Raw genomic sequence first — 24,584 nt, 5'->3', positions numbered from 1 at the left:
GCAGAGTGAGTTTCGCAGGTCTTCAGCAAAGACGTTTGCCAGAGGCTTCTGAGACGGAAGGTAACAATGCAGACCTGGAGGGTATCCCCAGGTGCAGTAGACTGGTAATCTTGGAACCTCCTGAATCATAGTACTGCTACCTTCTCACTGCCATAGGAATGCAGGTAGTTGACAGCTGGCTTCAAGACATGCTTCCCTGAGAGAGCTGAGGACAGGGCAGAACCCTCCCGCATCCTGCCTGACTGTAGGAGTAGCTGCTGACATCCTAATGTTAGTGGCTGGGAGAGGTTGCGGGAAAAGCATGTGTGAGCACTCGGCCTGAACTCCCGTGTATCTGAGTTGAATACAGCGATTTCCAACGACTTTCCTCAACCAGAGTGTAGCTAGGTTCCAAATCCCATGTACGAGCGGGTAGCAGACATCTGCCTCCCATGCATACACACTTCTGAGAGTTGAGCTTATGGCTTGTACCTCCACATCCAGCCTGCTGGTACCCTTGGCTTCTAAAAGGCCTAGGCTCGCTGTTTGACGGAAGTGCTGGGAGAGGTAATTGGAATCTCCCGGCACACAAGACGAGTGCCTCCAAGCTCAATTCACGATTTCCCAGTAATTCTTGTGGTAGACAGGTGCTACATACTAAGTTCCATATGTGAGAAGGTAGCTGAACGCCTTGTCCAAAAGCATCTTACTTCTGAGAGTTGAGCCCACCCTCAGTCCATCACAGTTCCACACTGCCTGCAGAGTGAGTTTCACACGTCTTCACCAGAGACGATTGCCAGAGGCTTCTGAGTACAAGTTAACAATGCAGACCTGGAGGGTATCTCCAGTTGCAGTAGAGTGGTAATCTTGGAAACTCCTGACTCAGAGTACTGCTACATTCTCACTGCCATAGGAATGCAGCTAGTTGACAGCTGGCTTCAAGACATGCTTCCCTGTGAGAGCTGAGGACAGGGCAGAACCCTCCCGCATCCTGCCTGACTGTAGGAGTAGCTGCTAACATCCTTATGTTAGTGGCTGGGAGAGGTTGCGGGAAAAGCATGTGTGAGCACTGGGCCTGAACTCCCGTGTATCTGAGTTGAATACAGCGATTTCCAATGGCCTCCTTCAATCACAGTGTAGCTAGGTTATAACTCCCATGTCCGAGTGGATAGCAGACATCTGCCTCCCATGCATACACACTTCTGAGAGTTGAGTTTATGGCCTGTACCTCCACATCCAGCCTGCTGGTACCCTTGGCTTCTAAAAGGCCTAGGCTCGCTGTTTGACGGAAGTGCTGGGAGAGGTAATTGGAATCACACGGCACACAAGACTAGTGCCTCCAAGCTCAGTTCAGCGATTTCTTAGTAATAACTGTGGTAGACTGGTGCTACATACTAAGTTCCATACGTGAGAGGGTAGCTGAACGCCTTGTCCAAAACCATCTTACTTCTGAGATTTGAGCTCACCCTCAGTCCCTCACAGTTCCACACTGCCTGCAGAGTGAGTTTCGCAGGTCTTCAGCAGAGACGTTTGCCAGAGGCTTCTGAGACGCAGGGTAACAATGCAGACCTGGAGGGTATCCCCAGGTGCAGTCGACTGGAAATCTTGGAACCTCCTGACTCAGAATACTGCTACCTTCTCACTGACATAGGAATGCAGCTAGTTGACAGCTAGCTGGCTTCAAGACATGCTTCCCTGAGAGAGCTGAGGACAGGGCAGAACCCTCCCGCATGCTGCCTGACTGTAGGAGTAGCTGCTAACATCCTAATGTTAGTGGCTGGGAGAGGTTGCGGGAAAAGCATGTGTGAGCACTGGGCCTGAACTCCCGTGTATCTGAGTTGAATACAGCGATTTCCAACGGCTTTCCTCAACCAGAGTGTAGCTAGGTTCCAAATCCCATGTACGAGCGGGTAGCAGATATCTGCCTCCCATGCATACACACTTCTGAGAGTTGAGCTTATGGCCTGTACCTCCACATCCAGCCTGCTGGTACACTTGGCTTCCAAAAGGCCTAGGCTCGATGTTTGACGGAAGTGCTGGGAGAGGTAATTGGAATCTCCCGGCACACAAGACGAGTGCCTCCAAGCTCAATTCACGATTTCCCAGTAATTCTTGTGGTAGACAGGTGCTACATACTAAGTTCCATATGTGAGATGGTAGCTGAACGCCTTGTCCAAAAGCATCTTACTTCTGAGAATTGAGCCCACCCTCAGTCCCTCACAGTTCCACACTGCCTGCAGAGTGAGTTTCACACGTCTTCACCAGAGACGATTGCCAGAGGCTTCTGAGTACAAGTTAACAATGCAGACCTGGAGGGTATCTCCAAGTGCAGTAGAGTGGTAATCTTGGAACCTCCTGACTCAGAGTACTGCTACCTTCTCACTGCCATAGGAATGCAGCTAGTTGACAGCTGGCTTCAAGACATGCTTCCCTGTGAGAGCTGAGGACAGGGCAGAACCCTCCCGCATGCTGCCTGACTGTAGGAGTAGCTGCTAACATCCTTATGTTAGTGGCTGGGAGAGGTTGCGGGAAAAGCATGTGTGAGCACTGGGCCTGAACTCCCGTGTATCTGAGTTGAATACAGCGATTTCCAATGGCCTTCTTCAATCACAGTATAGCTAGGTTCCAACTCCCATGTCCGAGTGGGTAGCAGACATCTGCCTCCCATGCATACACACTTCTGAGAGTTGAGCTTATGGCCTGTACCTCCACATCCAGCCTGCTGGTACCCTTGGCTTCTAAAAGGCCTAGGCTCGCTGTTTGACGGAAGTCCTGGGAGAGGTAATTGGAATCTCCCGGCACAGAAGACGAGTGCCTCCAAGCTCAATTCACGATTGCCCAGTAATTCTTGTGGTAGACAGGTGCTACATACAAAGTTCCATATGTGAGAAGGTAGCTGAACGCCTTGTCCAAAAGCATCTTACTTCTTAGAGTTGAGCACACCCTCAGTCCCTCACACTTCCACACTGCCTGCAGAGTGAGTTTCACACGTCTTCACCAGAGACGATTGCCAGAGTCTTCTGAGTACAAGTTAACAATGCAGACCTGGAGGGTATCTCCAGGTGCAGTAGAGTGGTAATCTTGGAACCTCCTGACTCAGAGTACTGCTACCTTCTCACTGCCATAGGAATGCAGCTAGTTGACAGCTGGCTTCAAGACATGCTTCCCTGTGAGAGCTGAGGACAGGGCAGAACCCTCCCGCATCCTGCCTGACTGTAGGAGTAGCTGCTAACATCCTTATGTTAGTGGCTGGGAGAGGTTGCGGGAAAAGCATGTGTGAGCACTGGGCCTGAACTCCCATGTATCTGAGTTGAATACAGCGATTTCCAATGGCCTTCTTCAATCACAGTGTAGCTAGGTTCCAACTTCCACGTCCGAGTGGATAGCAGACATCTGCCTCCCATGCATACACACTTCTGAGAGTTGAGTTTATGGCCTGTACCTCCACATCCAGCCTGCTGGTACCCTTGGCTTCTAAAAGGCCTAGGCTCGCTGTTTGACGGAAGTGCTGGGAGAGGTAATTGGAATCACCCGGCACACAAGACTAGTGCCTCCAAGCTCAGTTCAGCAATTTCTTAGTAATTCCTGTGGTAGACTGGTGCTACATACTAAGTTCCATACGTGAGAGGGTAGCTGAACGCCTTGTCCAAAACCATCTTACTTCTGAGATTTGAGCTCACCCTCAGTCCCTCACAGTTCCACACTGCCTGCAATGTGAGTTTCGCAGGTCTTCAGCAGAGACGTTAGCCAGAGGCTTCTGAGACGCAGGGTAACAATGCAGACCTGGAGGGTATCCCCAGGTGCAGTCGACTGGTAATCTTGGAACCTCCTGACTCAGAATACTGCTACCTTCTCACTGACATAGGAATGCAGCTATTTGACAGCTAGCTGGCTTCAAGACATGCTTCCCTGAGAGAGCTGAGGACAGGGCAGAACCCTCCCGCATGCTGCCTGACTGTAGGAGTAGCTGCTAACATCCTTATGTTAGTGGCTGGGAGAGGTTGCGGGAAAAGCATGTGTGAGCACTGGGCCTGAACTCCCATGTATCTGAGTTGAATACAGCGATTTCCAATGGCCTTCTTCAATCACAGTGTAGCTAGGTTCCAACTTCCACGTCCGAGTGGATAGCAGACATCTGCCTCCCATGCATACACACTTCTGAGAGTTGAGTTTATGGCCTGTACCTCCACATCCAGCCTGCTGGTACCCTTGGCTTCTAAAAGGCCTAGGCTCGCTGTTTGACGGAAGTGCTGGGAGAGGTAATTGGAATCACCCGGCACACAAGACTAGTGCCTCCAAGCTCAGTTCAGCAATTTCTTAGTAATTCCTGTGGTAGACTGGTGCTACATACTAAGTTCCATACGTGAGAGGGTAGCAGAACGCCTTGTCCAAAACCATCTTACTTCTGAGATTTGAGCTCACCCTCAGTCCCTCACAGTTCCACACTGCCTGCAATGTGAGTTTCGCAGGTCTTCAGCAGAGACGTTAGCCAGAGGCTTCTGAGACGCAGGGTAACAATGCAGACCTGGAGGGTATCCCCAGGTGCAGTCGACTGGTAATCTTGGAACCTCCTGACTCAGAATACTGCTACCTTCTCACTGACATAGGAATGCAGCTATTTGACAGCTAGCTGGCTTCAAGACATGCTTCCCTGAGAGAGCTGAGGACAGGGCAGAACCCTCCCGCATGCTGCCTGACTGTAGGAGTAGCTGCTAACATCCTTATGTTAGTGGCTGGGAGAGGTTGCGGGAAAAGCATGTGTGAGCACTGGGCCTGAACTCCCGTGTATCTGAGTTGAATACAGCGATTTCCAATGGCCTTCTTCAATCACAGTGTAGCTAAGTTCCAACTCCCATGTCCGAGTGGGTAGCAGACATCTGCCTCCCATGCATACACACTTCTGAGAGTTGAGCTTATGGCCTGTACCTCCACATCCAGCCTGCTGGTAGCCTTGGCTTCTAAAAGGCCTAGGCTCGCTGTTTGACGGAAGTGCTGGGAGAGGTAATTGGAATCACCCGGCACACAAGACTAGTGCCTCCCAGCTCAGTTCAGCGATTTCCTAGTAATTCCTGTGGTAGACTGGTGCTACATATTAAGTTCCATACGTGAGAGGGTAGCTGAACGCCTTGTCCAAAACCATCTTACTTCTGAGAGTTGAGCTCAGCCTCAGTCCCTCACAGTTCCACACTGCCTGCAGAGTGAGTTTCACACGTCTTCACCAGAGACGATTGCCAGAGGCTTCTGAGTACAAGTTAACAATGCAGACCTGGAGGGTATCTCCAGGTGCAGTAGAGTGGTAGTCTTGGAACCTCCTGACTCAGAGTACTGCTACCTTCTCACTGCCATAGGAATGCAGCTAGTTGACAGCTGGCTTCAATACATGCTTCCTTGTGAGAGCTGAGGACAGGGCAGAAACCTCCCGCATCCTGCCTGACTGTAGGAATAGCTGCTAACATCCTTATGTTAGTGGCTGGGAGAGGTTGCGGGAAAAGCATGTGTGAGCACTGGGCCTGAACTCCCGTGTATCTGAGTTGAATACAGCGATTTCCAATGGCCTTCTTCAATCACAGTGTAGCTAGGTTCCAACTCCCATGTCCGAGTGGATAGCAGACATCTGCCTCCCATGCATACACACTTCGGAGAGTTGAGTTTATGTCCTGTACCTCCACATCCAGCCTGCTGGTACCCTTGGCTTCTAAAAGGCCTAGGCTCGCTGTTTGACGGAAGTGCTGGGAGAGGTAATTGGAATCACCCGGCACACAAGACTAGTGCCTCCAAGCTCAGTTCAGCAATTTCTTAGTAATTCCTGTGGTAGACTGGTGCTACATACTAAGTTCCATACGTGTGAGGGTAGCTGAACGCCTTGTCCAAAACCATCTTACTTCTGAGATTTGAGCTCACCCTCAGTCCCTCACAGTTCCACACTGCCTGCAGAGTGAGTTTCGCAGGTCTTCAGCAGAGACGTTAGCCAGAGGCTTCTGAGACGCAGGGTAACAATGCAGACCTGGAGGGTATCCCCAGGTGCAGTCGACTGGTAATCTTGGAACCTCCTGACTCAGAATACTGCTACCTTCTCACTGACATAGGAATGCAGCTAGTTGACAGCTAGCTGGCTTCAAGACATGCTTCCCTGAGAGAGCTGAGGACAGGGCAGAACCCTCCCGCATGCTGTCTGACTGTAGGAGTAGCTGCTAACATCCTAATGTTAGTGGCTGGGAGAGGTTGCGGGAAAAGCATGTGTGAGCACTGGGCCTGAACTCCCGTGTATCTGAGTTGAATACAGCGATTTCCAACGACTTTCCTCAACCAGAGTGTAGCTAGGTTCCAAATCCCATGTACGAGCGGGTAGCAGACATCTGCCTCCCATGCATACACACTTGTGAGTGTTGAGCTTATGGCCTGTACCTCCACATCCAGCCTGCTGGTACCCTTGGCTTCTAAAAGGCCTAGGCTCGCTGTTTGATGGAAGTGCTGGGAGAGGTAATTGGAATCTCCCGGCACACAAGACGAGTGCCTCCAAGCTCAATTTACGATTGCCCAGTAATTCTTGTGGTAGACAGGTGCTACATACTAAGTTCCATATGTGAGAAGGTAGCTGAACGCCTTGTCCAAAAGCATCTTACATCTGAGAGTTGAGCCCACCCTCAGTCCCTCACACTTCCACACTGCCTGCAGAGTGAGTTCACACGTCTTCACCAGAGACGATTGCCAGAGGCTTCTGAGTACAAGTTAACAATGCAGACCTGAAGGGTATCTCCAGGTGCAGTAGAGTGGTAATCTTGGAACCTCCTGACTCAGAGTACTGCTACCTTCTCACTGCCATAGGAATGCAGCTAGTTGACAGCTGGCTTCAAGACATGATTCCCTGTGAAAGCTGAGGACAGGGCAGAATTCTCCCGCATCCTGCCTGACGGTAGGAGTAGCTGCTAACATCCTTATGTTAGTGGCTGGGAGAGGTTGCGGGAAAAGCATGTGTGAGCACTGGGCCTGAACTCCCGTGTATCTGAGTTGAATACAGCGATTTCCAATGGCCTTCTTCAATCACAGTGTAGCTAGGTTCCAACTCCCATGTCCGAGTGGGTAGCAGACATCTGCCTCCCATGCATATACACTTCTGAGAGTTGAGCTTATGGCCTGTACCTCCACATCCAGCCTGCTGGTACCCTTGGCTTCTAAAAGGCCTAGGCTCGCTGTTTGACGGAAGTGCTGGGAGAGGTAATTGGAATCACCCGGCACACAAGACTAGTGCCTCCAAGCTCAGTTCAGCGATTTCCTAGTAATTCCTGTGGTAGACTGGTGCTACATACTAAGTTCCATACGTGAGAGGGTAGCTGAACGCCTTGTCCAAAACCATCTTACTTCTGAGAGTTGAGCTCACCCTCAGTCCCTCACAGTTCCACACTGCCTGCAGAGTGAGTTTCGCAGGTCTTCATCAGAGACGTTTGCCAGAGGCTTCTGAGACGCAGGGTAACAATGCAGACCTGGAGGGTATCCCCAAGTGCAGTAGACTGGTAATCTTGGAACCTCCTGACTCAGAATACTGCTACCTTCTCACTGCCATAGGAATGCAGCTAGTTGACAGCTGGCTTCAAGACATGCTTCCCTGTGAGAGCTGAGGACAGGGCAGAACCCTCCCGCATCCTACCTGACTGTAGGAGTAGCTGCTAACATCCTAATGTTAGTGGCTGGGAGAGGTTGGGGAAAAGCATGTGTGAGCACTGGGCCTGAACTCCCGTGTATCTGAGTTGAATACAGCGATTTCCAACGACTTTCCTCAACCAGAGTGTAGCTAGGTTCCAAATCCCATGTACGAGCGGGTAGCAGACATCTGCCTCCCATGCATACACACTTGTGAGTGTTGAGCTTATGGCCTGTACCTCCACATACAGCCTGCTGGTACCCTTGGCTTCTAAAAGGCCTAGGCTCGCTGTTTGACGAAAGTGCTGGGAGAGGTAATTGGAATCTCCCGGCACACAAGACGAGTGCCTCCAAGCTCAATTCACGATTTCCCAGTAATTCTTGTGGTAGATAGGTGCTACATACTAAGTTCCATATGTGAGAAGGTAGCTGAACGCCTTGTCCAAAAGCATCTTACTTCTGAGAGTTGAGCACACCGTCAGTCCCTCACACTTCCACACTGCCTGCAGAGTGAGTTTCACACGTCTTCACCAGAGACGATTGCCAGAGGCTTCTGAGTACAAGTAAACAATGCAGACCTGGAGGGTATCTCCAGGTGCAGTAGAGTGGTAATCTTGGAACCTCCTGACTCAGAGTACTGCTACCTTCTCACTGCCATAGGAATGCAGCTAGTTGACAGCTGGATTCAAGACATGATTCCCTGTGAGAGCTGAGGACAGGGCAGAATTCTCCCGCATCCTGCCTGACTGTAGGAGTAGCTGCTAACATCCTTATGTTAGTGGCTGGGAGAGGTTGCGGGAAAAGCATGTGTGAGCACTGGGCCTGAACTCCCGTGTATCTGAGTTGAATACAGCGATTTCCAATGGCCTTCTTCAATCACAGTGTAGCTAGGTTCCAACTCCCATGTCCGAGTGGGTAGCAGACGTCTGCCTCCCATGCATATACACTTCTGAGAGTTGAGCTTATGGCCTGTACCTCCACATCCAGCCTGCTGGTACCCTTGGCTTCTAAAAGGCCTAGGCTCGCTGTTTGACGGAAGTGCTGGGAGAGGTAATTGGAATCACCCGGCACACAAGACTAGTGCCTCCAAGCTCAGTTCAGCGATTTCCTAGTAATTCCTGTGGTAGACTGGTGCTACATACTAAGTTCCATACGTGAGAGGGTAGCTGAACACCTTGTCCAAAACCATCTTACTTCTGAGAGTTGAGCTCACCCTCAGTCCCTCACAGTTCCACACTGCCTGCAGAGTGAGTTTCGCAGGTCTTTAGCAGAGACGTTTGCCAGAGGCTTTTGAGACGCAGGGTAACAATGCAGACTTGGAGGGTATCCCCATGTGCAGTCGACTAGTAATCTTGGAACCTCCTGACTCAGAATACTGCTACCTTCTCACTGCCATAGGAATGCAGCTAGTTGACAGCTAGCTGGCTTCAAGACATGCTTCCCTGAGAGAGCTGAGGACAGGGCAGAACCCTCCCGCATGCTGCCTGACTGTAGGAGTAGCTGCTAACATCCTAATGTTAGTGGCTGGGAGAGGTTGCGGGAAAAGCATGTGTGAGCACTGGGCCTGAACTCCCGTGTATCTGAGTTGAATACAGCGATTTCCAACGGATTTCCTCAACCAGAGTGTAGCTAGGTTCCAAATCCCATGTACGAGCGTGTAGCAGACATCTGCCTCCCATGCATACACACTTCTGAGAGTTGAGCTTATGGCCTGTACCTCCACATCCAGCCTGCTGGTACCCTTGGCTTCTAAAAGGCCTAGTCTCGCTGTTTGACGGAAGTGCTGGGAGAGGTAATTGGAATCTCCCGGCACACAAGACGAGTGCCTCCAAGCTCAATTCACGATTTCCCAGTAATTCTTGTGGTAGACAGGTGCAACATACTAAGTTCCATATGTGAGATGGTAGCTGAACGCCTTGTCCAAAAGCATCTTACTTCTGAGAGGTGAGTTCAGCCTCAGTCCCTCACAGTTCCACACTGCCTGCAGAGTGAGTTTCGCAGGTCTTCAGCAGAGACGTTTGCCAGAGGCTTCTGAGACGCAGGGTAACAATGCAGACCTGGAGGGTATCCCCAGGTGCAGTCGACTGGTAATCTTGGAACATCCTGACTCAGAATACTGCTACCTTCTCACTGCCATAGGAATGCAGCTAGTTGACAGCTAGCTGGCTTCAAGACATGCTTCCCTGAGAGAGCTGAGGACAGGGCAGAACCCTCCCGCATGCTGCCTGACTGTAGGAGTAGCTGCTAACATCCTAATTTTAGTGGCTGGGAGAGGTTGCGGGAAAAGCATGTGTGAGCACTTGGCCTGAACTCCCGTGTATCTGGGTTGAATACAGCGATTTCCAACGGCTTTCCTCAACCAGAGTGTAGCTAGGTTCCAAATCCCATGTACGAGCGGGTAGCAGACATCTGCCTCCTATGCATACACACTTCTGAGAGTTGAGCTTATGGCCTGTACCTCCACATCCAGCCTGCTGGTACCCTTGGCTTCTAAAAGGCCTAGGCTCGCTGTTTGACGGAAGTGCTTGGAGAGGTAATTGGAATTTCCCGGCACACAAGACGAGTGCCTCCAAGCTCAATTCACGATTTCCCAGTAATTCTTGTGGTAGACAGGTGCTATATACTAAGTTCCATATGTGAGAAGGTAGCTGAACGCCTTGTCCAAAAGCATCTTACTTCTGAGAGTTGAGCTCACCCTCAGTCCCTCACAGTTCCACACTGTCTCCAGAGTGAGTTTCGCAGGTCTTCAGCAGAGACGTTTGCCATAGGCTTCTGAGACGCAGGGTAACAATGCAGACCTGGAGGTTATCCCCAGGTGCAGTAGACTGGTAATCTTGGAACCTCCTGACTCAGAATACTGCTACCTTCTCACTGCCATAGGAATGCAGCTACTTGACAGCTGGCTTCAAGACATGCTTCCCTGTGAGATCTTAGGACAGGGCAGAACCCTCTCGCATGCTGCCTGACTGTAGGAGTAGCTGCTAACATCCTAATGTTAGTGGCTGGGAGAGGTTGCGGGAAAAGCATGTGTGATCACTCGGCCTGAACTCCCGTGTATCTGAGTTGAATACAGCGATTTCCAACGGCTTTCCTCAACCAGAGTGTAGCTAGGTTCCAAATCCCATGTACGAGCGGGTAGCAGACATCTGCCTCCCATGCATACACACTTCTGAGAGTTGAGCTTATGGCCTGTACCTCCACATCCAGCCTGCTGGTACCCTTGGCTTCTAAAAGGCCTAGGCTCGCTGTTTGACGGAAGTGCTGGGAGAGGTAATTGGAATCTCCCGGCACACAAGACGAGTGCCTCCAAGCTCAATCCACGATTTCCCAGTAATTCTTGTGGTAGACAGGTGCTACATACTAAGTTCCATATGTGAGAAGGTAGCTGAACGCCTTGTCCAAAAGCATCTTACTTCTGAGAGTTGAGCCCACCCTCAGTCCCTCACAGTTCCACACTGCCTGCAGAGTGAGTTTCACACGTCTTCACCAGAGACGATTGCCAGAGGCTTCTGAGTACAAGTTAACAATGCAGACCTGGAGGGTATCTCCAGGTGCAGTAGAGTGGTAATCTTGGAACCTCCTGACTCAGAGTACTGCTACATTTTCACTGCCATAGGAATGCAGCTAGTTGACAGCTGGCTTCAAGACATGCTTCCCTGTGAGAGCTGAGGACAGGGCAGAACCCTCCCGCATCCTGCCTGACTGTAGGAGTAGCTGCTAACATCCTTATGTTAGTGGCTGGGAGAGGTTGCGGGAAAAGCATGTGTGAGCACTGGGCCTGAACTCCCGTGTATCTGAGTTGAATACAGCGATTTCCAATGGCCTTCTTCAATCACAGTGTAGCTAGGTTCCAACTCCCATGTCCGAGTGGGTAGCAGACATCTGCCTCCCATGCATACACACTTCTGAGAGTTGAGCTTATGGCCTGTACCTCCACATCCAGCCTGCTGGTACCCTTGGCTTCTAAAAGGCCTAGGCTCGCTGTTTGACGGAAGTGCTGGGAGAGGTAATTGGAATCTCCCGGCACACAAGACGAGTGCCTCCAAGCTCAATTCACGATTTCCCAGTAATTCTTGTGGTAGACAGGTGCTATATACTAAGTTCCATATGTGAGAAGGTAGCTGAACGCCTTGTCCAAAAGCATCTTACTTCTGAGAGTTGAGCTCACCCTCAGTCCCTCACAGTTCCACACTGTCTGCAGAGTGAGTTTCACACGTCTTCACCAGAGACGATTGCCAGAAGCTTCTGAGTACAAGTTAACAATGCAGACCCGGAGGGTATCTCCAGGTGCAGTAGAGTGGTAATCTTGGAACCTCCTGACTCAGAGTACTGCTACCTTCTCACTGCCATAGGAATGCAGCTAGTTGACAGCTGGCTTCAAGACATGCTTCCATGTGATAGCTGAGGACAGGGCAGAACCCTCCCGCATCCTGCCTGACTGTAGGAGTAGCTACTAACATCCTAATGTTAGTGGCTGGGAGAGGTTGCGGGAAAAGCATGTGTGAGCACTCGGCCTGAACTCCCATGTATCTGAGTTGAATACAGCGATTTCCAACGACTTTCCTCAACCAGAGTGTAGCTAGGTTCCAAATCCCATGTACGAGCGGGTAGCAGACATCTGCCTCCCATGCATACACACTTCTGAGAGTTGAGCTTATGGCTTGTACCTCCTTATCCAGCCTGCTGGTACCCTTGGCTTCTAAAAGGCCTAGGCTCGCTGTTTGACGGAAGTGCTGGGAGAGGTAATTGGAATCTCCCGGAACACAAGACGAGTGCCTCGAAGCTCAATTCACGATTTCCCAGTAATTCTTGTGGTAGACAGGTGCTACATACTAAGTTCCATATGTGAGAAGGTAGCTGAACGCCTTGTCCAAAAGCATCTTACTTCTGAGAGTTGAGCACACCCTCAGTCCCTCACACTTCCACACTGCCTGCAGAGTGAGTTTCGGAGGTCTTCAGCAGAGACGTTTGCCAGAGGCTTCTGAGACGCAGGGTAACAATGCAGACCTGGAGGGTATCCCCAGGTGCAGTCGACTGGTAATCTTGGAACCTCCTGACTCAAAATACTGCTACCTTCACACTGTCATAAGAATGCAGCTAGTTGACAGCTAGCTGGTTTCAAGACATGCTTCCCTGAGAGAGCTGAGGACAGGGCAGAACCCTCCCGCATGCTGCCTGACTGTAGGAGTAGCTGCTAACATCTTAATGTTAGTGGCTGGGAGAGGTTGCGGGAAAAGCATGTGTGAGCACTGGGCCTGAACTCCCGTGTATCTGAGTTGAATACAGCGATTTCCAACGGCTTTTCTCAACCAGAGTGTAGCTAGGTTCCAAATCTCATGTACGAGCGGGTAGCAGACATCTGCCTCCCATGCATACACACTTCTGAGTGTTGAGCTTATGGCCTGTACCTCCACATCCAGCCTGCTGGTACCCTTGGCTTCTAAAAGGCCTAGGCTCGCTGTTTGACGGGAGTGCTGGGAGAGGTAATTGGAATCTCCCGGCACACAAGACTAGTGCCTCCAAGCTCAATTCACGATTTCCCAGTAATTCTTGTGGTAGACAGGTGCTACATACTAAGTTCCATATGTGAGATGGTAGCTGAACGCCTTGTCCAAAAGCATCTTACTTCTGAGAGTTGAGCCCACCCTCAGTCCCTCACACTTCCACACTGCCTGCAGAGTGAGTTCCCACGTCTTCACCAGAGACGATTGCCAGAGGCTTCTGAGCACAAGTTAACAATGCAGACCTGGAGGGTATCTCCAGGTGCAGGAGAGTGGTAATCTTGGAACCTCCTGACTCAGAGTACTGCTACCTTCTCACTGCCATAGGAATGCAGCTAGTTGACAGCTAGCTGGCTTCAAGACATGCTTCCCTGTGAGAGCTGAGGACAGGGCAGAACCCTCCCGCATCCTGCCTGACTGTAGCAGTAGCTGCTAACATCCTAATGTTAGTGGCTGGGAGAGGTTGCGGGAAAAGCATGTGTGAGCACTGGGCCTGAACTCCCGTGTATCTGAGTTGAATACAGCGATTTCCAACGACTTTCCTCAACCAGAGTGTAGCTAGGTTCCAAATCCCTTGTCCGAGTGGGTAGCAGACATCTGCCTCCCATGCATATACACTTCTGAGAGTTGAGTTTATGGCCTGTACCTCCACATCCAGCCTGCTGGTACCCTTGGCTTCTAAAAGGCCTAGGCTTGCTGTTTGACGGAAGTGCTGGGAGAGGTAATTGGAATCACCCGGCACACAAGACTAGTGCCTCCAAGCTCAGTTCAGCGATTTCCTAGTAATTCCTGTGGTAGACTGGTGCTACATACTAAGTTCCATACGTGAGAGGGTAGCTGAACGCCTTGTCCAAAACCATCTTACTTCTGAGAGTTGAGCTCACCCTCAGTCCCTCACAGTTCCACACTGCCTGCAGAGTGAGTTTCGCAGGTCTTCAGCAGAGACGTTTGCCAGAGGCTTCTGAGACGGAGGGTAACAATGCAGACCTGGAGGGTATCCCCAGGTGCAGTAGACTGGTAATCTTGGAACCTCCTGACTCATAGTACTGCTACCTTCTCACTGCCATAGGAATGCAACTAGTTGACAGCTGGCTTCAAGACATGCTTCCCTGAGAGAGCTGAGGACAGGGCAGAACCCTCCCGCATCCTGCCTGACTGTAGGAGTAGCTGCTGACATCCTAATGTTAGTGGCTGGGAGAGGTTGCGGGAAAAGCATATGTGAGCACTCGGCCTGAACTCCCGTGTATCTGAGTTGAATACAGCGATTTCCAACGACTTTCCTCAACCAGAGTGTAGCTAGGTTCCAAATCCCATGTACGAGCGGGTAGCAGACATCTGCCTCCCATGCATACACACTTCTGAGAGTTGAGCTTATGGCCTGTACCGCCACATCCAGCCTGCTGGTACACTTGGCTTCTAAAAGGCCTAGGCTCGATGTTTGACAGAAGTGCTGGGAGAGGTAATTGGAATCTCCCGGCACACAAGACGAGTGCCTCCAAGCTCAATTCACGATTGCCCAGTAATTCTTGTGGTAGACAGGTGCTACATACTAAGTTCCGTATGTGAGATGGTAGCTGAACGCCTTGTCCAAAAGCATCTTACTTCTGAGAGTTGAGCCCACCCTCAGTCCCTCACAGTTCCACACTGCCTGCAGAGTGAGTTTCACACGTCTTCACCAGAGACGATTGCCAGAGGCTTCTGAGTACAAGTTAACAATGCAGACCTGGAGGGTATCTCCAGGTGCAGTAGAGTGGTAATCTTGGAACCTCCTGACTCAGAGTACTGCTACCTTCTCACTGCCATAGGAATGCAGCTAGTTGACAGCTGGCTTCAAGACATGCTTCCCTGTGAGAGCTGAGGACAGGGCAGAACCCTCCCGCATGCTGACTGACTGTAGGAGTAGCTGCTAACATCCTTATGTTAGTGGCTGGGAGAGGTTGCGGGAAAAGCATGTGTGAGCACTGGGCCTGAACTCCCGTGTATCTGAGTTGAATACAGCGATTTCCAATGGCCTTCTTCAATCACAGTGTAGCTAGGTTCCAACTCCCATGTCCGAGTGGGTAGCAGACATCTGCCTCCCATGCATACACACTTCTGAGAGTTGAGCTTATGGCCTGTACCTCCACATCCAGCCTGCTGGTACCCTTGGCTTCTAAAAGGCCTAGGCTCGCTGTTTGACGGAAGTGCTGGGAGAGGTAATTGGAATCACCCGGCACACAAGACTAGTGCCTCCAAGCTCAGTTCAGCGATTTCCTAGTTATTCCTGTGGTAGACTGGTGCTACATACTAAGTTCCATACGTGAGAGGGTAGCTGAACGCCTTGTCCAAAACCATCTTACTTCTGAGAGTTGAGCTCAGCCTCAGTCCCTCACAGTTCCACACTGCCTGCAGAGTGAGTTTCGCAGGTCTTCAGCAGAGACGTTTGCCAGAGGCTTCTGAGACGCAGGGTAACAATGCAGACCTGGAGGGTATCCCCCGGTGCAGTCGACTGGTAATCTTGGAACCTCCTGACTCAGAATACTGCTACCTTCTCACTGCCATAGGTTTGCAGCTAGTTGACAGCTGGCTTCAAGACATGCTTCCCTGAGAGAGCTGAGGACAGGGCAGAACCCTCCCGCATGCTGCCTGACTCTAGGAGTAGCTGCTAACATCCTAATGTTAGTGGCTGGGAGAGGTTGCGGGAAAAGCATGTGTGAGCACTGGGCCTGAACTCCCGTCTATCTGAGTTGAATACAGCGATTTCCAACGACTTTCCTCAACCAGAGTGTAGCTAGGTTCCAAATCCCATGTACGAGCGGGTAGCAGACATCTGCCTCCCATGTATACACACTTCTGAGAGTTGAGCTTAAGGCCTGTACCTCCACATCCAGCCTGCTGGTACCCTTGGCTTCTAAAAGGCCTAGGCTCGCTGTTTGACGGAAGTGCTGGGAGAGGTAATTGGAATCTCCCGGCACACAAGACGAGTGCCTCCAAGCTCAATTCACGATTTCCCAGTAATTCTTGTGGTAGACAGGTGCTATATACTAAGTTCCATATGTGAGAAGGTAGCTGAACGCCTTGTCCAAAAGCATCTTACTTCTGAGAGTTGAGCTCACCCTCAGTCCCTCACAGTTCCACACTGTCTGCAGAGTGAGTTTCACACGTCTTCACCAGAGACGATTGCCAGAAGCTTCTGAGTACAAGTTAACAATGCAGACCCGGAGGGTATCTCCAGGTGCAGTAGAGTGGTAATCTTGGAACCTCCTGACTCAGAGTACTGCTACCTTCTCACTGCCATAGGAATGCAGCTAGTTGACAGCTGGCTTCAAGACATGCTTCCATGTGAGAGCTGAGGACAGGGCAGAACACTCCCGCATCCTGCCTGACTGTAGGAGTAGCTGCTAACATCCTAATGTTAGTGGCTGGGAGAGGTTGCGGGAAAAGCATGTGTGAGCACTGGGCCTGAACTCCCGTGTATCTGAGTTGAATACAGCGATTTCCAACGACTTTCCTCAACCAGAGTGTAGCTAGGTTCCAAATCCCTTGTCCGAGTGGGTAGCAGACATCTGCCTCCCATGCATATACACTTCTGAGAGTTGAGTTTATGGCCTGTACCTCCACATCCAGCCTGCTGGTACCCTTGGCTTCTAAAAGGCCTAGGCTTGCTGTTTGACGGAAGTGCTGGGAGAGGTAATTGGAATCACCCGGCACACAAGACTAGTGCCTCCAAGCTCAGTTCAGCGATTTCCTAGTAATTCCTGTGGTAGACTGGTGCTACATACTAAGTTCCATACGTGAGAGGGTAGCTGAACGCCTTGTCCAAAACCATCTTACTTCTGAGAGTTCAGCTCACCCTCAGTCCCTCACAGTTCCACACTGCCTGCAGAGTGAGTTTCGCAGGTCTTCAGCAGAGACGTTTGCCAGAGGCTTCTGAGACGGAGGGTAACAATGCAGACCTGGAGGGTATCCCCAGGTGCAGTAGACTGGTAATCTTGGAACCTCCTGACTCATAGTACTGCTACCTTCTCACTGCCATAGGAATGCAGCTAGTTGACAGCTGGCTTCTTGACATGCTTCCCTGTGAGAGCTGAGGACAGGGCAGAACCCTCCCGCATCCTGCCTGACTGTAGGAGTAGCTGCTGACATCCTAATGTTAGTGGCTGGGAGAGGTTGCGGGAAAAGCATATGTGAGCACTCGGCCTGAACTCCCGTGTATCTGAGTTGAATACAGCGATTTCCAACGACTTTCCTCAACCAGAGTGTAGCTAGGTTCCAAATCCCATATACGAGCGGGTAGCAGACATCTGCCTCCCATGCATACACACTTCTGAGAGTTGAGCTTATGGCCTGTACCGCCACATCCAGCCTGCTGGTACACTTGGCTTCTAAAAGGCCTAGGCTCGATGTTTGACAGAAGTGCTGGGAGAGGTAATTGGAATCTCCCGGCACACAAGACGAGTGCCTCCAAGCTCAATTCACGATTGCCCAGTAATTCTTGTGGTAGACAGGTGCTACATACTAAGTTCCGTATGTGAGATGGTAGCTGAACGCCTTGTCCAAAAGCATCTTACTTCTGAGAGTTGAGCCCACCCTCAGTCCCTCACAGTTCCACACTGCCTGCAGAGTGAGTTTCACACGTCTTCACCAGAGACGATTGCCAGAGGCTTCTGAGTACAAGTTAACAATGCAGACCTGGAGGGTATCTCCAGGTGCAGTAGAGTGGTAATCTTAGAACCTCCTGACTCAGAGTACTGCTACCTTCTCACTGCCATAGGAATGCAGCTAGTTGACAGCTGGCTTCAAGACATGCTTCCCTGTGAGAGCTGAGGACAGGGCAGAACCCTCCCGCATGCTGACTGACTGTAGGAGTAGCTGCTAACATCCTTATGTTAGTGGCTGGGAGAGGTTGCGGGAAAAGCATGTGTGAGCACTGGGCCTGAACTCCCGTGTATCTGAGTTGAATACAGCGATTTCCAATGGCCTTCTTCAATCACAGTGTAGCTAGGTTCCAACTCCCATGTCCGAGTGGGTAGCAGACATCTGCCTCCCATGCATACACACTTCTGAGAGTTGAGCTTATGGCCTGTACCTCCACATCCAGCCTGCTGGTACCCTTGGCTTCTAAAAGGCCTAGGCTCGCTGTTTGACGGAAGTGCTGGGAGAGGTAATTGGAATCACCCGGCACACAAGACTAGTGCCTCCAAGCTCAGTTCAGCGATTTCCTAGTTATTCCTGTGGTAGACTGGTGCTACATACTAAGTTCCATACGTGAGAGGGTAGCTGAACGCCTTGTCCAAAACCATCTTACTTCTGAGAGTTGAGCTCAGCCTCAGTCCCTCACAGTTCCACATTGCCTGCAGAGTGAGTTTCGCAGGTCTTCAGCAGAGACGTTTGCCAGAGGCTTCTGAGACGCAGGGTAACAATGCAGACCTGGAGGGTATCCCCAGGTGCAGTCGACTGGTAATCTTGGAACCTCCTGACTCAGAATACTGCTACCTTCTCACTGCCATAGGTTTGCAGCTAGTTGACAGCTGGCTTCAAGACATGCTTCCCTGAGAGAGCTGAGGACAGGGCAGAACCCTCCCGCATGCTGCCTGACTCTAGGAGTAGCTGCTAACATCCTAATGTTAGTGGCTGGGAGAGGTTGCGGGAAAAGCATGTGTGAGCACTGGGCCTGAACTCCCGTGTATCTGAGTTGAATACAGCGATTTCCAACGACTTTCCTCAACCAGAGTGTAACTAGGTTCCAAATCCCACGTACGAGCGGGTAGCAGACATCTGCCTCCCATGCATACACACTTCTGAGAGTTGAGCTTAAGGCCTGTACCTCCACATCCAGCCTGCTGGTACCCTTGGCTTCTAAAAGGCCTAGGCTCGCTGTTTGACGGAAGTGCTGGGAGAGGTAATTGGATTCTCCCGGCACACAAGACGTGTGCCTCCAAGCTGAATTCACGATTGCCCAGTAATTCTTGTGGTAGACAGGTGCTACATACTAAGTTCCATATGTGAGAAGGTAGCTGAACGCCTTGTCCAAAAGCATCTTACTTCTGAGAGTTGAGCCCACCCTCAGTCCCTCACAGTTCCACACTGCCTGCAGAGTGAGTTTCACACGTCTTCACCAGAGACGACTGACAGAGGCTTCTGAGTACAAGTTAACAATGCAGACCTGGAGGGTATCTCCAGGTGCAGTAGAGTGGTAATCTTGGAACCTCCTGACTCAGAGTACTGCTACCTTCTCACTGCCATAGGAATGCAGCTAGTTGACAGCTGGCTTTAAGACATGCTTCCCTGTGAGAGCTGAGGACAGGGCAGAACCCTCCCGCATCCTGCCTGACTGTAGGAGTAGCTGCTAACATCCTAATGTTAGTGGCTGGGAGAGGTTGCGGGAAAAGCATGTGTGAGCACTGGGCCTGAACTCCGTGTATCTGAGTTGAATACAGCGATTTCCAACGAATTTCCTCAACCAGAGTGTAGCTAGGTTCCAAATCCCATGTACGAACGGGTAGCAGACATCTTCCTCCCATGCATACACACTTCTGAGAGTTGAGCTTAAGGCCAGTACCTCCACATCCAGCCTGCTGGTACCCTTGGCTTCTAAAAGGCCTAGGCTCGCTGTTTAACGGAAGTGCTGCGAGAGGTAATTGGAATCTCCCGGCACACAAGACGAGTGCCTCCAAGCTCAATTCACGATTTCCCAGTAATTCTTGTGGTAGACAGGTGCTACATGCTAAGTTCCATATGTGAGAAGGTAGCTGAACGCCTTGTCCAACAGCATCTTACTTCTGAGAGTTGAGCACACCCTCAGTCCCTCACACTTCCACACTGCCTGCAGAGTGAGTTTCACACGTCTTCACCAGAGACGATTGCCAGAGGCTTCTGAGTACAAGTTAACAATGCAGACCTGGAGGGTATCTCCAGGTGCAGTAGAGTGGTAATCTTGGAACTTCCTGACTCAGAGTACTGCTACCTTCTCACTGCCATAGGAATGCAGCTAGTTGACAGCTGGCTTCAAGACATGCTTCCCTTTGAGAGCTGAGGACAGGGCATAACCCTCCCGCATCCTGCCTGACTGTAGGTGTAGCTGCTAACATCCTTATGTTAGTGGCTGGGAGAGTTTGCGGGAAAAGCATGTGTGAGCACTGGGCCTGTACTCCCGTGTATCTGAGTTGAATACAGCGATTTCCAATGGCCTTCTTCAATCACAGTGTAGCTAGGTTCCAACTCCCATGTCCGAGTGGGTAGCAGACATCTGCCTCCCATGCATATACACTTCTGAGAGTTGAGCTTATGGCCTGTACCTCCACATCCAGCCTGATGGTACCTTTGGCTTCTAAAAGGCCTAGGCTCGCTGTTTGACGGAAGTGCTGGGAGAGGTAATTGGAATCACCCGGCACACAAGACTAGTGCCTCCAAGCTCAGTTCAGCGATTTCCTAGTAATTCCTGTGGTAGACTGGTGCTACATAAAAGTTCCATACGTGAGAGGGTAGCTGAACGCCTTGTCCAAAACCATCTTACTTCTGAGAGTTGAGCTCAGCCTCAGTCCCTCACAGTTCCACACTGCCTGCAGAGTGAGTTTCGCAGGTCTTCAGCAGAGACGTTTGCCAGAGGCTTCTGAGACGGAGGGTAACAATGCAGACCTGGAGGCTATCCCCAGGTGCAGTAGACTGGTAATCTTGGAACCTCCTGACTCAGAGTACTGCTACCTTCTCACTGCCATAGGAATGCAGCTAGTTGACAGCTGGCTTCAAGACATGCTTCCCTGTGAGAGCTGAGGACAGGGCAGAACCCTCCCGCATCTTGCCTGATTGTAGGAGTAGCTGCTAACATCCTTATGTTAGTGGCTGGGAGAGGTTGCGGGAAAAGCATGTGTGAGCACTGGGCCTGAACTCCCGTGTATCTGAGTTGAATACAGCGATTTCCAATGGCCTTCTTCAATCACAGTGTAGCTAGGTTCCAACTCCCATGTCCGAGTGGGTAGCAGACATCTGCCTCCCATGCATACACACTTCTGAGAGTTGAGCTTATGGCCTGTACCTCCACATCCAGCCTGGTGGTACCCTTGGCTTCTAAAAGGCCTAGGCTCGCTGTTTGACGGAAGTACTGGGAGAGGTAATTGGAATCACCCGGCACACAAGACTAGTGCCTCCAAGCTCAGTTCAGCGATTTCCTAGGAATTCCTGTGGTAGACTGGTGCTACATACTAAGTTCCATACGTGAGAGTGTAGCTGAACGCCTTGTCCGAAACCATCTTACTTCTGAGAGTTGAGCTCAGCCTCAGTCCCTCACAGTTCCACACTGCCTGCAGAGTGAGTTTCACACGTCTTCACCAGAGACGATTGCCAGAGGCTTCTGAGTACAAGTTTACAATGCAGACCTGGAGGGTATCTCCAGGTGCAGTAGAGTGGTAGTCTTGGAACCTCCTGACTCAGAGTACTGCTACCTTCTCACTGCCATAGGAATGCAGCTAGTTGACAGCTGGCTTCAAGACATGCTTCCCTGTGAAAGCTGAGGACAGGGCAGATCCCTCCCGCATCCTGCCTGACTGTAGGAGTAGCTGCTAACATCCTTATATTAGTGGCTGGGAGAGGTTGCGGGAAAAGCATGTGTGAGCACTGGGCCTGAACTCCCGTGTATCTGAGTTGAATACAGCGATTTCCAATGGCCTTCTTCAATCACAGTGTAGCTAGGTTCCAACTCCCATGTCCGAGTGGATAGCAGACATCTGCCTCCCATGCATACACACTTCTGAGAGTTGAGTTTATGTCCTGTACCTCCACATCCAGCCTGCTGGTACCCTTGGCTTCTAAAAGGCCTAGGCTCGCTGTTTGACGGAAGTGCTGGGAGAGGTAATTGGAATCACCCGGCACACAAGACTAGTGCCTCCAAGCTCAGTTCAGCGATTTCTTAGTAATTCCTGTGGTAGACTGGTGCTACATACTAAGTTCCATACGTGAGAGGGTAGCTGAACGCCTTGTCCAAAACCATCTTACTTCTGAGATTTGAGCTCACTCTCAGTCCCTCACAGTTCCACACTGCCTGCAGAGTGAGTTTCGCAGGTCTTCAGCAGAGACGTTTGCCAGAGGCTTCTGAGACGCAGGGTAACAATGCAGACCTGGAGGGTATCCCCAGGTGCAGTCGACTGGTAATCTTGTAACCTCCTGACTCAGAATACTGCTACCTTCTCACTGACATAGGAATGCAGCTAGTTGACAGCTAGCTGGCTTCAAGACATGCTTCCCTGAGAGAGCTGAGGACAGGGCAGAACCCTCCCGCATGCTGTCTGACTGTAGGAGTAGCTGCTAACATCCTAATGTTAGTGGCTGGGAGAGGTTGCGGGAAAAGCATGTGTGAGCACTGGGCCTGAACTCCCGTGTATCTGAGTTGAATACAGCGATTTCCAACGGCTTTCCTCAACCAGAGTGTAGCTAGGTTCCAAATCCCATGTACGAGCGGGTAGCAGACATCTGCCTCCCATGCATACACACTTCTGAGAGTTGAGCTTATGGCCTGTACCTCCACATCCAGCCTGCTGGTACCCTTGGCTTCTAAAAGGCCTAGGCTCGCTGTTTGACGGAAGTGCTGGGAGAGGTAATTGGAATCTCCCGGCACACAAGACGAGTGCCTCCAAGCTCTATTCACGATTTCCCAGTAATTCTTGTGGTAGACATGTGCTACATACTAAGTTCCATATGTGAGAAGATAGCTGAACGCCTTGTCCAACAGCATCTTACTTCTGAGAGTTGAGCACACCCTCAGTCCCTCACACTTCCACACTGCTTGCAGAGTGAGTTTCACACGTCTTCACCAGAGACGATTGCCAGAGGCTTCTGAGTACAAGTTAACAATGCAGACATGGAGGGTATCTCCAGGTGCAGTAGAGTGGTAATCTTGGAACCTCCTGACTCAGAGTACTGCTACCTTCTCACTGCCATAGGAATGCAGCTAGTTGACAGCTAGCTGGCTTCAAGACATGCTTCCCTGTGAGAGCTGAGGACAGGGCAGAACCCTCCCGCATCCTGCCTGACTGTAGCAGTAGCTGCTAACATCCTAATGTTAGTGGCTGGGAGAGGTTGCGGGAAAAGCATGTGTGAGCACTGGGCCTGAACTCCCGTGTATCTGAGTTGAATACAGCGATTTCCAACGACTTTCCTCAACCAGAGTGTAGCTAGGTTCCAAATCCCTTGTCCGAGTGGGTAGCAGACATCTGCCTCCCATGCATATACACTTCTGAGAGTTGAGTTTATGGCCTGTACCTCCACATCCAGCCTGCTGGTACCCTTGGCTTCTAAAAGGCCTAGGCTTGCTGTTTGACGGAAGTGCTGGGAGAGGTAATTGGAATCACCCGGCACACCAGACTAGTGCGTCCAAGCTCAGTTCAGCGATTTCCTAGTAATTCCTGTGGTAGACTGGTGCTACATACTAAGTTCCATACGTGAGAGGGTAGCTGAACGCCTTGTCCAAAACCATCTTACTTCTGAGAGTTGAGCTCACCCTCAGTCCCTCACAGTTCCACACTGCCTGCAGAGTGAGTTTCGCAGGTCTTCAGCAGAGACGTTTGCCAGAGGCTTCTGAGACGGAGGGTAACAATGCAGACCTGGAGGGTATCCCCAGGTGCAGTAGACTGGTAATCTTGGAACCTCCTGACTCATAGTACTGCTACCTTCTCACTGCCATAGGAATGCAGCTAGTTGACAGCTGGCTTCAAGACATGCTTCCCTGAGAGAGCTGAGGACAGGGCAGAACCCTCCCGCATCCTGCCTGACTGTAGGAGTAGCTGCTGACATCCTAATGTTAGTGGCTGGGAGAGGTTGCGGGAAAAGCATATGTGAGCACTCGGCCTGAACTCCCGTGTATCTGAGTTGAATACAGCGATTTCCAACGACTTTCCTCAACCAGAGTGTAGCTAGGTTCCAAATCCCATGTACGAGCGGGTAGCAGACATCTGCCTCCCATGCATACACACTTCTGAGAGTTGAGCTTATGGCCTGTACCGCCACATCCAGCCTGCTGGTACACTTGGCTTCTAAAAGGCCTAGGCTCGATGTTTGACAGAAGTGCTGGGAGAGGTAATTGGAATCTCCCGGCACACAAGACGAGTGCCTCCAAGCTCAATTCACGATTGCCCAGTAATTCTTGTGGTAGACAGGTGCTACATACTAAGTTCCGTATGTGAGATGGTAGCTGAACGCCTTGTCCAAAAGCATCTTACTTCTGAGAGTTGAGCCCACCCTCAGTCCCTCACAGTTCCACACTGCCTGCAGAGTGAGTTTCACACGTCTTCACCAGAGACGATTGCCAGAGGCTTCTGAGTACAAGTTAACAATGCAGACCTGGAGGGTATCTCCAGGTGCAGTAGAGTGGTAATCTTGGAACCTCCTGACTCAGAGTACTGCTACCTTCTCACTGCCATAGGAATGCAGCTAGTTGACAGCTGGCTTCAAGACATGCTTCCCTGTGAGAGCTGAGGACAGGGCAGAACCCTCCCG

The sequence above is a fragment of the Canis lupus genome, chromosome 7 (assembly GCF_048164855.1).
Source record: "Canis lupus baileyi chromosome 7, mCanLup2.hap1, whole genome shotgun sequence".
Taxonomy (NCBI): Eukaryota; Metazoa; Chordata; class Mammalia; order Carnivora; family Canidae; genus Canis; species Canis lupus.
This window is presented reverse-complemented; position numbering follows the sequence as displayed.